The sequence below is a fragment of the Lemur catta genome, chromosome 7, assembly GCF_020740605.2.
Source record: "Lemur catta isolate mLemCat1 chromosome 7, mLemCat1.pri, whole genome shotgun sequence".
Taxonomy (NCBI): Eukaryota; Metazoa; Chordata; class Mammalia; order Primates; family Lemuridae; genus Lemur; species Lemur catta.
This window is the reverse complement of record NC_059134.1, coordinates 52,043,588-52,061,560: the sequence shown is the minus strand read 5'-3', so window position 1 is coordinate 52,061,560 and position 17,973 is coordinate 52,043,588.

Here is a 17,973-nt window from a genome sequence, read left to right as displayed (position 1 = left end):
TACTAGATTGGTCACATAATGGGTGAGACTGGCTACACCATTATAAACACGTTACTTTACTATTGAGCCTACTTATTCTTTTTAAAACGGGAATAAAAATTCTTAATTTGTCTGGGCTACTTTAATTTGTAACTATGACAAAGGATATGAATGTCCTCAGTACATGGTATAGCTCATATATTTAGAAAAACAGGTCAATTATTAAAAACCTACTCTGATCTGGTGAAGTATTTTATGTACATTATCTCATTTAATTCTCACAAAAACCCTAGGAAGTAGACATTATTATTATCCTCATTATAGAGGTGTGAGAAACAGAGGCTCAAAGAGTTTAAACAAGATCCACAAATTCACATAGCTAAGACATCATGCAGTTATGATTGAAGCCTAAAAAATATGATGCAGTGTCTCATCTTAAATCTCAGTCTGTCTCCTCTTCTAATTTATACAAAGTGAAAATGCTACAAGCCTACTTGCAAAGCCCGGGTCAGGGGAAAGCAAGCGGGGTGAAAGGACGAACACACTTGTTCAGCATGAGCATCCTGAAGAACAGAGTTGGGCAGAAATTAGAATATGTCTGAATTTTGTTGATGCTGGAGAACACCAGGAAATGTTCACTGGACAGACTGTCCCAGGCATCCAGTGAGGACTGACATGATGAAAAGGAGATGAAAGTGAAGAGCAGGCAGGCAAGCGTTCAGCAGCCAGAGTGGGTGCTAAGAATTGCATGGTCTCTAAGCAGCAAGGATAGGTAGTCCAAGAAAAGAACAGCACCATCCAAGAAAAGAAAGGTCCAGCTTCACCTGGTGAGAGGAAGAGAAGCAAAGGCCCAAGAGACAAAGGCACCAAGAAAAGGATACGAAAAGAGCCTCACAGAGGGATAAGGGATGAAGAGGGCTTTAATTATCTCATAAAAAGCCATTGGAAATGCCATTCTCTGTAAATGAGAGCTCAGCTTGCTTCCTGTGGCTGTGAAAAAATTTTATGTGTTCAAATTGTATGTGTCTTAGGATAGTTTTTTCTCTGCAGGCCTTTGGACTATGAGGACTAAGAAAACACATTTTATCAAAATAGATTTGTAGGACATTTGATTTCTTCTGTGGTAGCCCTTAAACTAATCCTCAAGGGGAAAAAGAAACATGGACCATAAATAAAAATACCCTCACTTATAACCAGGAATTGAAGCTGAAAAACAAGGATTAAGAAAAAAGATAAAAAGTAAAGCATTTAGGTTTGGGGTAGAAAACTTACATCTAAGTTGGGATTTGCAATTGCAATCAGCGTTGATGCCTGGCAGGCATTCCCCACTTCCAACTCTCTTCCTGCTGTAGGCCCTAAACCTCAGGAATTGCTCCACCTTCTGCAATAACCCTTTCATCTCAGTCATGTGAGCGTGTGACAATATGATGAAAGTCAAAAACTCTTGGGATTTCTCATTTGATTTCTTAAAAGATACTGGTGACATTCAGAAATGAATGCCTCATGGGATTTAGTGAAAGTAACAATATAGAAGTTTATAAAGTGCCATGCTCAGACAGATCAGAAGAGAAGAGGCATTTTTGTGATTAGAAATGTGGGCTCTGTACTACTGTATACCTAGGTGTTCAAATCCTGGCTTTGCTAATTTCTAGTTTTGTCAGCAATGGACACATTAATCATCCTCTCTGAGCCTCAGTTTCTTTATTTGTGATAATACTACTAGCTCATGTTTTTGGAAAGATGAAGTTAAATTTTATGAGATTTTTCTGTCCCTGGAACAATAAATATTCGAGTATTGTCAGTTCTCTTTCTATTGTTACATAAAACTTAAACTTCTGAGACCTGTTTAAGCTTTTAATACCTATTTTATACATAGAATTGACAACTATACTAACTATAACTATAAAGCAATTAAAATTGATTTCATTTTAACTTGTGTATCTGTTTCCATGAAGAGCTGTCCTTTAGTGTTCCTTGCATCAGATTCTAATGCTGTTTCTGCACAAAACCTTCCCATGTGCTCTTCTGAGGAATTGTTCTCAAAATTCATTTTTAATGAATAAGTGTCTAAAAATAGACATGAAATAGTGACTAAAAAATGCCAAATATTGCCCTTCAATTGTATAGTTATTTTTTGTCTTTTTGCTTCTTTTTTTGACTACAGATCAAAAACTGGGACATATTATAACAATGACACTAAGTTAGTACCTGATTTAAGTAATTAAAGAAGTGGATATCAATGTCTGTTACAGTATATTTACAGAGGTAGAGAAAGAGAAAGAAGACATTTTAAGAGAGGAAAAAAGGACATAAGAAATAAGATTCATTTTGCTAGATTGTTCAATTTCCTACCAGTTCAGTTAACATTTTATAGATTTTGCAAAAGTATTTGTTCTGTTTCTCTAACACCATATATTTAGAAATTGGAAATTATATATAGTGATGCTTTTGTCTTATATTCAACATGTAATTCATTCAAATGTAAACATTACTGTGAGGATTTATAAACTTTGTTTGAGTTCTTTAAACCTTCTTAAAAATCTTTTTAAAAATGTGTGTATGTGGACCCATAGAGAATATATATCTCCCCTGAGATTATTTACAAAATGTTCTGTGAAAATTCATGTTTGAATTTTCTTAGCAAAAGACCTGGGGATTTCATAAGATTCTTTAAGGGGCAAGTGAACTGGTTATAATATGCTGAAATAAAAATAAAAAATAAAAAAATAAAATAAAATAAAATTTGCCTAAACTTTAAAAAAAAAAAGAAAACATTGGTCAAATCAACATAATAAATGTTTACCTATTGTTATTTATCTATTAGAATTTGGTATTCAACATTTTTGAGTTCCTTCTATGAGTTATTTACAATTATTTTGTTTTTTGTTGTTTTGGGAACCTCTGGCTAAAATGGTGTTCCAGTAGCAGAGCAGCTAGGAACTCTAACAGGAAATGAAGGGGAGCTGGACATGGGTATGTCCTTTCACAGAATATTTCTTTTACGTGGCAGATGGCCTAATGCCTATTTGTCTGACACTTACATGGAAAACTTGTTCATACTGGCAAACAGCCCTGTGGCTCTTGCCTGACCGTGTCCAGTTTATACCTGCCTGATCATTGCTCTGGTGCTGGAAACTTGAGTTTGTGTTCTGCCCACGTTCTGGAAAAAACCAGGCCTGAGGAAATCCCTTGTTCTTCAGATGGTAGGTGCAAATTCAATAATTCACCACAATAGCAAACAAGTTCAAAGACTTTTACTTACAGATGCTGGGCAAGGAGTGCACAATGAGTTGGGAGGGCAGTCCTCCATCCTGAGTCATATGAAGCAGGAATAAAGAATGGAAAGTGAGAGAGAGAGAGAGAGAGAGAGAGAGAGAATGTAATTACTGGAAACAAATATAAGGAAATAGAGTGAGTCATTTTAAATTCCTTGGCAAATGCCTGAATGGCTCTTTTAAAGGAAGTGGAAGAAAATGCCCAGTCAGCAAGGTGGGAGAGATGTGTCTAAGTTCTTATCTTGGCCACTGTCTTGAGCCACCTGGGTGTTGTGTACACCTGGAAGCTGCATCAAGGGTGACTGAGCCCTGCATCTGATATGAAAAAAACTGTGCTCAAAATGGATGCCACATGTCGTTGGTCTATCTTGCTACATAGTAATACCTAAGGCTGGTTAATTTATAAAGAAGAAAGGTTTATTTGGTCCGCAATTGTTACGGATGGAAATTCAAGATTTTCATCTGCATCTGGTGAGGGCTTCAGGCTGCTTCCACTCACAGTGGAAGGCAAAGGGGAGCTGGCCTTACAGAGAGCACAGGCAAGAGAGGAAGCAAGAGAGAGGGGAGGAGGTGCCAGGCTCCTTTAACAACCAGCTCTCAGAAACTAATAGAGAACTCCCTCCCCACCTCTCTAGTGAGAGCCTTAATCTATACCTGAAGAATCCAACCCATGACCCAAACACCTCCCATTAGGCGCCACCTCCAACATTGAAGATCACATTTCAGTATGAACTTTGGATGGGACAAACATCCAAACCATAGCACTGATGCAACATAAAAATTTTAAGAATTTACACACACATACAGTAAGAATATTGAGTATACCTACTTGAAAATTTACCTATTTAGTAAATATCACAGCATGAGATGTCAAAAAACTAGACTGACATTGTTTGCTTCACACCAAGGTAAGCTTGGATTTCATTTTATAATAATGAATTGCTACAGATAATATTCATGTACAAAAATAGAAGAAACAAAAAATTATCTCTTCCTATACATCCTTAATAAATCAACCTGTAGCAAAGGTACATAACTGGACAACAGAGACTAGAGCCTTTGCACTGAAATTCACAGGATAAGGAAACCAAATATTCTAGGCTTGAGAAATATAAAATCAATTAAAGACAAACTGATGTCCTGAAGTATGCCTTTTTAGATCCTGCCATTGGAACTAACCAGTGAGAAAATAGTAGTACTTCTTTCGAAGTTTCTCTAAAGTCCATCTGATGTCACCATATGCAAGTTTAGTTGACATCCAGGAGCAATTTAATTGGCTATATTCTTTATTTCTAAAGGGCAATTTTATGCACGATATCTAAGTGTCCTGTGTTTGCTATTGCATTGACCTTTATAGATTCTTAGAAATAGTCTTTGAAGTTTCATTTCATATTTTCCAGATTGAAAACAGCTTATTAAATTGTTTCCTCTGAGATAGTAACCATTTATAAAGAGGTGAATATGGACCTAGCAAGGCTGTGTCAATAATATCCAAAGGACATACCGATATTGAGTTTTAGCCATGGAGTTTTTAGTGTGTTTGTTCACATAGTTTTAGCTTCTCCTTGTGTTTCCTTTTCTTGCCTCATGAATATAGGATGACCAATTGTCATGTAAATATTTAATTGGTAAACAATGTATAAAGTAGTTAAATAAAATTATTTTTATAAAGGGTATAGAGATCTCAGGAGATAAAAATGATGTTTGTTTGGAATCTGTGCTATTCCAGGTCATTAATTTTATTTTCAACTTAAAATATTGTTCACAATTAGGAGAAAAGTAAATCTTGTTAAAGAGCTCAATTGGCTTGGAAAGATCACACAAGTATTTAGTGGTGGATCTGTTTTAAATTCAGTGTCACTGGCTTCATTTCTTTTATTCCTTTTTGCTCTTACTTTATAATATCACCTCAGTAAAGTGTCATTGCTTTTGTAATGACTATGATTTACTAATACTAAACTATGCAGTCAGACTGTCTTATGATTTGAAACCATCAGTGCATGTTATATATTTGCCCATTAGTAAATTTTAGGCAAAAATAATTGACTCTTATAGAACCTTTAAAGATAAAGTCTCTTACCTTCAAGGGATCAGCATATCCCTCCCTGAATTTTCTCAGATTCTAAAGCGTAGTTGAGAATTTGTGGACACATGGAAGTCAAGGAGTATATAAAGTCAATTTGCATTGCTGACAAGACAGTTAAGAAAACAGGTTTCTGAGTCAGATAAAAAGGTGTTGAAGTATTGATTCTCACAGTACTAACTGTGTTAACTCAGGAAAGTGATTTGGCTTATGTCACCTAAATTTTCTCATATATAAATTCAAGATAATAATATTATAAAAACTGGGGGGGCTTGCGCTAATATGCATAATGCTTGTACCATGAGCTGGGATATGGTGATTACTCAGCAAAACTAGTATCAGGAGGAATTCTTTCACTTTAAAAGGGAAAACTATCTTAAGGTAAAAGCACATATGTGGCCTGCATAACTAGGAATTCCACAGAGTAGAGATAGCTTTAGACAGAGATAGATCCAGGTGTTCAAATAGTATCATCAGAATTTTGTTTCTCCCTCTCCCATCTCTTTGTGCTCTGCCTGGCCTTTTCAGAAAGGTCCTTCTATGGCTCCATAAGATTTCTCCTTTCAGAATGGATCTACCAATAACATTCTATGAAATACTTTGCATTTCCAGAGAAAATATGGACAGGCCAATATAGTGGAGGACTGATTGGTCCAGTTTAAGTTACATGTTATGACTGCAGTAATCACTGGCTAGAGAGATGAAGCTCTGATTAGCCATTCAGAGTCATGTGCCCCACCTACAAATGCCTGCAGTGAGAGCTAGTGGAGTAAAACTACTAAAAAAGAGGAAGGAATGCTAAGTAAACATATCCACACACAACAATAACAATGAAAGTCCACCATAGCTGTCTATTATGCTACACCTTTGTTTTCCAGGAATTAAATACAGCTTGTAGTGAATTTTATTCTAGGATGGCAGAATCTTTGCATAGATCATATTTACTTAATTCTTGCACATTTATGGAGCAAGCATATGGTAGCTCTTCATTCCATAGGAAAATACTGGTCTAGCATAAATTAATACCTGTTTAATGTAAACAGTCTAACGTGTAACTGATTCTTCTGGGAAAAAGTAAAATATCATTAGAAAATGATTTTGAAAACTTTTCTTTTACCTTTTAATTATTAGCTTTATTAATTTTTAATTAATTAAAAATGCCTCCATGACTTTGAGTAGGAATGAGCGTTTCTGTTAGGGTTCATTATTACTTTTATTCTGCTGTGATCTGAGAAGATGCATGGTATAATTTCTATTTTTTTTAATTTTTTAAGACATGCTTTATGTCCTAGGATATGGTCAATCTTAGAGAATGTTCCATGAGCTGATGAGAAGAATGTATATTCAGTGGATGTTGGGTAGAATGTCCTGTAGATGTCAGTTAGGCCCATTTGCTCTAGCATTCTATTTAAGTCCATTATTTCTTTGTTTATTTTCTGTTTGGAGGATCTGTCCTGTACTGTCAGTGGGGTGTTAAAGTCTCTAGCTATTGCAGTATTGTTATCTATCATTTGGTTCAGATCAAGTAGGGTTTGCTTTATGAATCTGGGTGCACCTAAATTGGGTGCATATATATTAAGTATAGTTATGTCTTCTTGTTGTATTGTGCCTTTCACCAGTATATAGTAACCATATTTGTCTTTTATTACTTTTGTTGGTTTAAAAACTAAGTTATTGGAAATTAAAACTGCCACACCAGCTTTCTTTTGGCTACCGTTTGCTTGAAATATCGATTTCCATCCTTTTATTTTCAGTCTCAATGCATCTTTGCAGGTTAGGTGAGTTTCCTGAAGACAGCAGATACTTGGTTTGTGTTTTTTTATCCATTGGGCCAGTCTATGTCTCTTGAATGGGGAATTCAAGCCATTCACATTTATTGAGCGAACTGATAAGTGGGACAGAATTCTGTTCATCTTGTTGGGTAGAACTTCATTGCTATGTTTTCTCTCTTGTGCCATTGTGGTAGCTGGAATTTGATCTTTAGCTCTTGAGTAGTTTTACATTCGTGGGTCTTTCTTGTGCTGGTCCATGTGTAACTCTCTTTTGAGTACTTCTTGGAGGGCTGGTCTTGCCTTGGTGAATTCCCTCAGTCCTTGTTGATCTGAGAATGTCTTAATTTCTCCTTCGTATAGAAAACTTAGCTTAGCTGGGTACAAGATTCTATGCTGGGCATTATTCTGTTTCAGAAGAGTGAGAATGGGGCCCCAACCTCTTCTTGCTTATAAGGTCTCAGTTGAAAAATCTGGCGTAATTCTAATGGGCTTTCCTTTGTATGTTACTTGTTTCTTTCTCCTTACAGCTCAAAGGGTCTCTTTAGTGGATATTTTGGTCAATCTGATGACTACGTGGCAAGGTGCTTTCCTATTTGCTATGAATCTCCCAGGGGTTCTTTGAGTTTCTTGAACCTGTATACCTAGAGTTTTAGCAAGGCCTAGGAAATTTTCCTCAATTATGTCTTCAAATAGCTTATCCAACCCTTGCTTATTATCTTCTTCACCCTCAGGAATGCCGATAACTCTCACATTAGGCTTCTTCACATAATCCCACATTTCTTGTAGACTTTGATCTTTTCTCTTATTTCTTTGCTCTATCTCTGTGACTGACTTATTTAATTGGAAAGAGTTATCTTCGATCTCTGATATTCTTTCTTCTGTTTGATCTACCCTGCTCTTGAGACTTTCCACTGTGTTTTATAGCTCCCTAAATAAATTCTTTATTTCTAGGAGTTCAGTTTGGTTTTTCTTCAATATTTTGATTTCTTTAGTGAATTTTTCTTCCAAATCTTGTATTTTTTGTGTGTGTGTGTGGTTTCTTTGTGTTGGTTATCCACTTTTTCTTGTGTATTATTCAGCTTGTTTATAATCCATAATTGAAATTCTTCCTGTGACATGTTGGTATTTTGAATCTGGTTTGTGTCAATTGGTAGAGAGCTGGTATTTCTCTTTGGGGGCAAGATTTCCACTTGATTCTTTATACTCCCCGTATTCTTTTGCTGAGCCCTTCCCATCTGGATCAATTGTTAGATCTTTTCTTACAGCTTTAGTCTGGCTAGCAGCATGCCTTGTACTCTGTTCTTAGGCTGTGAAGCAATCTAGGTATGTTGCTTCCTTTGTCAAGAGGGGGAGACTGTTGTGTATTGTTTAGAGTTTTTTCTACCTCAGTTGGGGGACTGCTTCTGATGGGTCCAGCCCCAGAGGATTGGTTTGACCTAAGACCAGTTTGGCGAGTTAAGTCACTGTGTTGTGGACTTTCAGTTAGCAGGCAGGATTCACATTAGTTGCAGGCAGAAAGTCTCTCTCTCTCTCTTTTTTTTTTTTTTTTTTGGTTCTTCCTCTAGAGGGATGGTTTCTGCCTCTTTCCGCAGGAAAGACACTGGCTAGGGGGAGGGGTTGGTGCCCTTGCTCACTCAGTGCCCCAGCTGCTGCAGCTCCCATGGGCAAAGGTCTGCCCTGGCCCAATGTCCCCAAGGTCCAGGCTGCACACTCTGGCGATTGGGGAAGCAGTCAGTGTTCAAACAAGGGCAGGGCTCCTAGAGAGGGCCCAGGGACTAGGGGAGGGAGCCACCCAGGGAGCCACCCAGCACCCTATGGCTCCGCAGCGGCCAGGCTGTGGACCCCAAGATGGCGACTGCCCGCCCGCAGATCGCCGGTGCTGGGGGTGAATGTTCATGGTCCGGCAGGCACCAGAGCCAGGGGCCTGGTGAGCACAGAAGCCCACAGTAGCTCCCCTGCTAGAGGGAGCTTTTCTTTTACCTTTTAACTATTAGCTTTATTAATTTTTAATTAATTAAAAATGCCTAACTTGTTTGTTCACTTTTGCCATCTATGAAGTGGTTATATATTTTCTCGTAAAGGTACCAAAAGAGTTTAGCACATCCCTTGCCTTTAGTAAACTTTCAACAAACATCAGTTTAATTGTTAATGGTACATAATATTAAGGGGAACTTGACACATTACAGAGGATCAATATATGTTTAAGAGTAGATAAACAATGTGAATTTCATCTACATGATATTAGTGTATCTAAGAACATTTATGAGGCCTGGTTTCTTTATCTGCGTAATGAGTGAAAATGACAATACCTGCCTTATAATGAAATAAACACTGTCCTGTGTTAGCTCTACAAATAATTATTGAGATCCTACAAATAATTATTGAGCTTCTACAAATGCATGATATACTGAGTTAGAAACTGGAAATGCAAATAGAAAACAGTCCTTCCTTTTGAATAAATTAACAAATGACAGGTAAGACAGTGGTGACAGTAGTGACAAAATAACTACTTTATTATTTTTTTTTTTTTACAACATCTTGCTCTGTCACCCTTGCTAGAGTGCAGTGGTGTCAGCCTAGCTCATAGCAACCTCAAACTCTTGGGCTCAAGTGATCCTTCTCTCTCAGCCTCCTGAGTAGCTGGGACTACAGGCTTGTGCCATCATGCCCAGCTAATTTTTCTATTTTTAGTAGAGATGGGGCCTTGCTCTTGCTCAGGCTGGTCTTGAACTCCTGAGCTCAAGCAGTCCTCCCACCTCGGCCTCTCAGAGAGCTAGGATTACAGTTGTGAGCCACCACCTCCAGCCCCTTTTGAGTAAATTAGAGAATGGTAGGTAAGACACTGACAAAATAACTTTATTAACTTTTACTTACTATTTTGGCTTTGGAGAGGGATACTTCCTGAAGGCATCACCTATTGTTTGACCTCAGTGCCACAAAGATAGATTTGAAAACATAAGACATTATTCTCTGTGAATTATATATTGGCAGATCTCTTCTTAGTGAAACTGGTCATAAATTACAAGATATTAAATGCCTAGTATACATCAAGTAAAAGTTTAAAGCTTAGAAATATACAATGGAAGAATGTAGACATTCCTGCATATATGTCAGAGGATACACTTTTTTTTTATGGCAAAGGAAAACCTTAGTCATAATCGCTGGAGGGATTGAAGGTAGGAAACACATGAAACAAATCAAATAGGGGAAAGTGAGTAGCCACCATTAGTGCTAACTCACCAGAAGGAGACGGAAGTCCTTACATAATTATGTAGATGAACAGGGTTAACCAAATTCTCTGAGTGTGGGGACCAATCCTGGTGTTTTATTGGATAGAACAGAACAGTGGTTCATGGAAAGTTGGCAAAAAAAAACCAAGACCAAGTGTGTAAAAAATAACTCTGGTTCAATTCTTGGTGAGTGCCAGGTGCACTGTCTGGGGAATGGACACGCTTGAAGCTCTGACTCAGGAGGATGGGCGGGACATGGGCAGTATATATAACCTGAACTTTTGTACCCCCATAATAAGCTGAAATAAAAAAAAAACAAAGAGGAAAATATATACCAATCAAATAATAACTAAAGAAAGCTAGTATAATAACATCAACATGAGCCAGAAAGGAATTTAGAATAAAAATTAAAAATAGAGAAAAACAGGAAGAGTAATTCTGTACAATAAACAAAGAAACAATCTCTATTTATCTGTTTATCCAAAAATATAGCATCAATATGTACAAAAATAATAATTGGAGTGGGAAATTATAATTTATATATCTCAGAAAATAACAGGTAAAAAAGCAAAAAATGTAACAATATAGATTTGAACAATATAAATAAAGTATTCAGAAATGGATGTGATTTGTATCTATGAAATGAAAACAGGTATTCTTTTTGAGCATACGTAGTAGCATATGTATAATCTACTAGTTACATAGCAATTTACAAGCAAAGTAACAATAATTTCAATGTATCACTGACATAAAAATTATTGAAAACTATGGTCTCTGATCATGATATACAAATAATTAGATATCAACAAAAGTAATAACAACAAAAAGCAAAAAATTGCCTAGAAAGACACCAAAGTTATCATTCTTTAAAAAAATTTAGACTTCATCAAAACTCAGAACTTCTACACAAAGGGCTTCATAATGAAGTTAAATAACACCCTTCCTGGTAAATTATAACAAAGGTTTAGTTTTCAGATTTATTAAGAATTATGGAAAATACATTTTTAAAAAGGCAAAATAGAAAAATGGGCAAAAGTAACTGGCTATTAATGCACAAACATTGATGTTAAATACAAATAATGGAATATATCAAACATTGTACAACATCACTAGAAATTGTGGTAATGTTGATTTTAACAATAATGGGACATGATCATACAGTCTCATTAGGTTTTTAAATTTAAAAAACATAATGGGTCAATACTAAGTTTTGATGAAAAAATAGGGTTGTAAGTCTATGCATCATTTGGAGAGTAATTTGGAATTAGCAAGAGAAATTGAAAATAAAAATGCTCTATGATATAGCATTCCACTTTTAGGCAGAAAATCTTGATAAATGTGTGCACATGTACACTTGTACATGGATACTTATTATGGCATTATATGTAATATTGAAAATTAGAAACAACATATAAAAACATAAAAAGGGAATATATAAATAAAATTGATTCACTAATATGGAAGCATAGTCTATATTAGTTTAAAAAATGGATCTTTATGACCAAAAAGAAATTTATGTATTTTCCTTACTATTTAATATGTTTCTTCATTTAAAAAAATGTGTAAAAATATGTATTTCATTACTTATTTTATTACTATAAACATAGAGAAGTATTTCAGCATGGACTGAAAATGCACATCTCAATTCCCAAATCCCCTGAAGTGTTTTTTTCCTTAAAACTGAGAGAAAAATGGTTTGTGAGAAGAAAAAGGGAGATATCAACTTTATCTTAAAAGCCCTATTTTATTAATAAAATGAAAAAAAACTAGGAAGAAAGAAAAATACTAACATCTATTAATTCCTAATGATAAATATATGGATATTTTGCATTTATTTTCTCTGTTATTCTGCATTTTTTCTAGTTTTCATTATAAAAGAGGTCCAATGAAAGTGTCAGGATGAGAGTGTGTAGTGTAATAGGATAGGATTTACAAACTATGGTTAGATATACCTGAGTAATTTCATCTAAAATAATGATTTCCAGTAACAGAAAATGGAAAGCATAACTGTGTACCAAACAACACGAGAGAAGCATGAGATAGGCATTATTTAATTCCAATTTTATAATTTAGGAAACTGAGGCCCAGAGAATTTGAAAAACTTGCCCAATTTTTTTCTATTAGTATGAGGTTAAAATAAGATTTGAACTTCATCAATAAATGGGCAAAGGACATGAACAGACACTTTTCAAAAGAAGACAGAATAATGGCCAGCAAACATATAAAAAAATTCTCAACATCTCTAATCACTAGGGAAATGCAAATCAAACTACAATGAGGTATAATCTAACTCCAGTGAGAATGGCCTTCATCAAAAAGTCCCCAAAACAAATGCTGGCATGCATGTGGAGATATTGGAACATCTTATACTGCTGGTGGGACTTCAAATTAGTGCAACCTCTGTGGAAAAGAGTTTGGAGATACTGCAAAGAGCTAAAAATAGAAATACCATTTGATACAGCAATCCCACTACTAGGCATCTATCCAAAGGAAAAAAAGACATTCTATAATAAAGACATCTGCACTGGAATGTTTATAGCAGCACAATTCACAGTTGCAAAGATGTGGAAACAACCCAAGTGCCCATCAATACATGAGTGGATTAATAAAATGTGGTATGTGTATACCATGGAATACTATTCAACTACAAAATCAATGGTGAACTAGCACCTCTTACATTATCCTAGGTAGAGACTGAGCCCATCCTTCGAAGTGAGGTATCACAAGGATGGGAAACATGCACCACATGTACTTGCCGTCAAATTGGTACTAACTTTTCAACACCAAGGAGCTCACACGGTAGTAATGATCACTGGGTGCTGGTCAGGTGTCGGGGTAGAGGGGGTAAACCCACAACTAATGGAAGTGGAGTGTACCATATGGGGGAAGGGCATGCTTGTAGCCCTGGCTTGGGTGAGGTAAATGTATTACATGTAACCAAAATGTTTGTTCCCCCATAATATCCTGAAATAAATAAATAAATTATATAGATAGATAGATAGATATAGATATAGATACACATACATACCAGAAAAAAAAAAAGATTTAGACTTCGGTACCTTTGCTCCAGAATTCTCATATATAACCCCTATGCTACTGAGTGGGAATAGGATGGAAATATAGATCTTAACCCACTATCTGGAGGACAAAGCAGCATCCCATTGGAATCCCTCTTCCAAAGTAAAGAGGAAATCTTAGAAACTCCAAATGCATAAGCAGGAGAGACTTGTGAAGGCATAAATTTGGCCTGTCTTATAACTTGACCTCATGTGTAGCACATGGTAGGTGCTCAATACAAATGATTATATGGGAATTGATGCAGTCTGTCCTCCCAAAAGAGGGTGTAATGATATGTTGCCATCCTTGGCCTCCCGTGGTTCCAGCTCCTAAACTAAAATGGATAGCATACTATTTCTAAACCAAATTGACTAATTGTGTGAAAGTCCTGCTATCCTATGAAAATTTTACTGGATTCAGGACTTTGAGCTCCCCTCCAATCATGAGACAACCTCTGTGAGACAGTAAGGTGATGGGGATAAGACTAAGCACTCAGCCCAATAACTAAGATTTTTTGAAACTGGAGTTTTCCTTCTGTGATACAAGGTTGGTGAATCTCACAAATTCCTCAATTCAGTGATTTTAAGTCAGAGCCTTCCACTGTATTGCAACCATTTTAAAGGAAGACAGCATTCTCCCACTCCATTCATTCATCCATCCCTTCCTTATCTAACCAAATTTATAGTCCTGCTATATTTAGAAACTGTGCTAAGAAACAAGAATACAGAGAGGAACTATCATACTACTATTAACCCCAGACTATCCTCCTTTTTCCATAAGAAAAGATATTTAATAAGACCAATGGAAAAATAGTGTATGATGGTAGAGGTGATCAATAAAGAGGAATAAGTTAGGGATAATAGTCTTCTGTGAAAAGCATGTACTCAGGGTTTGCCTATCATCTTCTAAATAAATATAACACAGAGAAGACTGGTGCATTTGGATGAAGGTTGCACTTTAACGGTAGCTTATTTTTATTGATATTAAGGCATGACCAGAAAACCTGTAAAAATATACAGAGGGCTATAAGTCTAACATGAAAATAAATATATTTAAGGTTTTCATGTTCCCCATTGGATCTCTGGGAAAGGAAAGAAAAGAGATATGTAAGTTAATACAGCAATTAATGAATAAAAATTTTTTTTTCAAAAACACTAGTCATTGAAAACATTTCTTCTTTGGTAAGATTCCAGAGGGAACATGTATCTCTAGGAGCTAAATCACTCTGCCAGACTGAAAGATTTTTTCAAGGCATAGACTTTGATATGTGCATTTTTGCATTTTTTTCCATCCCAGCCCAGTATATTGCAACAAATTTCTGTTTACTAAAGAGAATGGTAAGGTACAGTCTTGTAACATGTTTTATATTCCAGTATTACTGATATTTTACTCCTGAAATGTTATTTTACCTTTCCTTTATGTCTGTTTTGCCTCTTCAACTGGTTTGTAGCCTCCTTGATGATAGAAATTGTTTCTTGGTATCTCCTTGTTCTTGGTTGTGTAAACCATTAACGGATCTTTGCTTATTATGTAATACATAGGTTGAAATGTCACAGTCACCACCAGGTTCAATAAAGCACTTTTCCCATCAGCGTTAATATCTATGCTGATCTTAACTAAGCAATACTGCTAAAGACAAAAATAATCCTGAAAGAGTTTTAAATTCCAAGAGTTATAGTATATCTGGAATGACATTAATGTTTACAAAATAATGACTTTGCTTTTAGCAGAAAGATTTCATAATATTATGATATTTGGAACATCAGTGGAGAGAGGAAGAGGTACTTAAGGTTATCATAAGACTGAAAGATATGCAAGTTACATGGGATGGCAAACAAAATGTAGTCATGTTATATCAATTGCCACAAGTTTAATCATATCCTTTTCTCAAACTTAATGTTTAATATTTATTTTAAAAAATAATGTTCTTAGGTATGTAATGGGTAAATTAAACAGCTAATTTGGTAGTTTCAACAACTGAAACCCATATCAATGAACACAAATGTAGAACTATTTTGGAAATATAATTTTGCTTTTAGTAGAACACTTTATGGCTGAATTCAACAAGTAGAATCATTAATAATATTGTGTACAACTTTAAACAAGAAGATCAACAGCACATTTATAGTCAACTTTAAAATGAGTGGGAGGTCTCTGGTATGGTGAAATTAAACTCAGATTGATTTCATCAATCTCAAGTAATAAAAACAAAATCTTACATTTGTGAGATGGTTGTGAGGCTGCCATATAAAGCTTTTATTAAAATAGCCTATAAAGATACACAATGATGATAACAATGTCTGTTCTACTAATCCTCAACTTTAACACACTGACTGCCACATTAGAAGAAAAATATTTTCTTTGGGGCCATGGTGTTTTATTATGAAAATAGAATAAAAACTTTGAAAACAAAACAATCCTTTCTAATTTAATGAAAAACTTAATGAAAAATGAAATGTATTGACTTCTATTCATTTAATCCACATTTTTAGAATTAATTTGTCAATATTATTGTAACAATAAGTACATCAACAAGTAAGATTTTCATGAACTAACTGTAGGGTTTTGTGCATGTTTTGTTTCACTAGGTCCTGGGCTCAAAACTAGCATGAGTTAAATACAACTCACATGGCAATGAATATGTTAATATTTTATGTATATATATTTTTTCAATACAGTAAAAGCTTAATGTATGCTTTTGCTGGTTCTGTGATTATTTCTTGGTCTATCTTAGTTACCTAAGATGTTGGGTTTTTTTTTTTCTTGCCTATATCTATTCATTTTTCTAAACCTGGATTTTTCTTTTCATTCACTTTTATCTAATCATTTTAAGAATTATGTCTTATAAGGACTTGCTATATTTAAATATTTAATTCATACACATTACCTTTTTATAAAAAAAGATGAGTAAAAGCATTTTAAATAAAAAGTATTATAATCAATTTTATTGATTATATCATTAAAAGTCTATAAATATTTACAATATTTTGATTGAAAAAGGAAATTTTTATTTTGTGATTGTTTTTTGTTTCCCAATTCCTCCTGAATACTTTTTAATAGCTTTCTATTGAGAGAATCTTCATGGAAAGAGAGCTATTGAATTTCTATATTTAGTGTTGCATATTAAATTAAACAATAGACAATTAACAGTAAGACCTCTACACTGTGGGAAGAAAAATTATCAACATCCATTTATACTGGACGTAGGAATCATGTTGTACTATTTAAAATAAGAAATGTGAAAGACCCTCAAAATATTCTTAGAGACAGAGGCATAGGCTTTTTATTTGGAAATTATTATGTAAAAATTATCAGTACTTACTAAGGTTTTTATATTAACTCTAATAAGCAGCCTACCTTCACCACAAATTCTATAAATTTATTCAGAGTCCCTAAACATGGCATCACTGTTCACATTATATTTATTCTGAAAGTCTTCTACTTGTTCTCTTTTCCAGGCAAAACTAACGCACACAGAGTGGCCAGTTCAGTCCTTTTTCAGGCCCTGCACTCTGCAGGCCCTGGCCTAACTCTGTCCTACTTTCTTCTATCCACCTTGTCCCCAGTTCTTTTAACAGAAAGAAGAACTAAGAAAATCAGGCACTTAAGTTTTCTAGATGTTACAGTCTCACTCTGTAAGAGTTTAGGGAAGCCCTTATTCTTCTCTGAGTCTTAGTTTTCTCTTCTGTATATTGAGAAGGTAGTTTTGGCTGAAACTAGATTTTTCGACTTCAGTATTCTCCAGTTGCATGGCTAATGTCACAGGAAGCACTCTGGTCACTTGAAATTTTCTTATACTTTCCTTACCACTAAACAATGCTGTCTTACAGCAGAGGTACTTTCTATAGTGTCACATGGAGACATTTTTGAGCACAATTTACAGAGAATACAAAAAGTGTTATTTTCCCATGCTTATTGTTTGGTGAGCAAATTTCACTCCATTGCACTGGCATTTCTCACAGCCTGCAGAATCAACATGATACTCTTAACTATAGATGTGAATATGAATAATCAAGGCATACTCTTTTCTAAGAAAAAAATCACCATGGAGTCTGTGCTATGTTTGGAACTTGGAACTTAATATCACTCATAAAAGTTTTCACTAAATCAAAATGTTGACAACAGTTTTCTCAGGGAAGGGAAGGAAGAGGAGGATTGTGGATGACCCTTTTTAAAATCATTAGTATTCTTTATTACCTTGTACTTTAGTCCACAGTGAATGCATTTCTGTTTTAAATATACAACTTTTTTATTTATATTTACTTAAAAAAATAAAAAATAATAATTTCAAAGTCAGTCTAAAAAAATAAATGTTTATACAACTTGTATTTTTTAATGTTAAATTACTTGTGTAATCAGCAAAGAAAAAGCTTTCTCAGGAAGGCAGCATTTGTAATTGTTTTAATATTATTTATAATAGCTAATGATTCAATTTGTTTATATTTCTCTTTAAAAGTTATTATGAAACAGCATTAACAACGGTCATAATATACCTAAGATGTGTTTAAGCCTCTTGATTTCCTGTAATAATCTTTGCATATCATCTCTCATTCTATCTTCACAGAATTTCTGCCAGG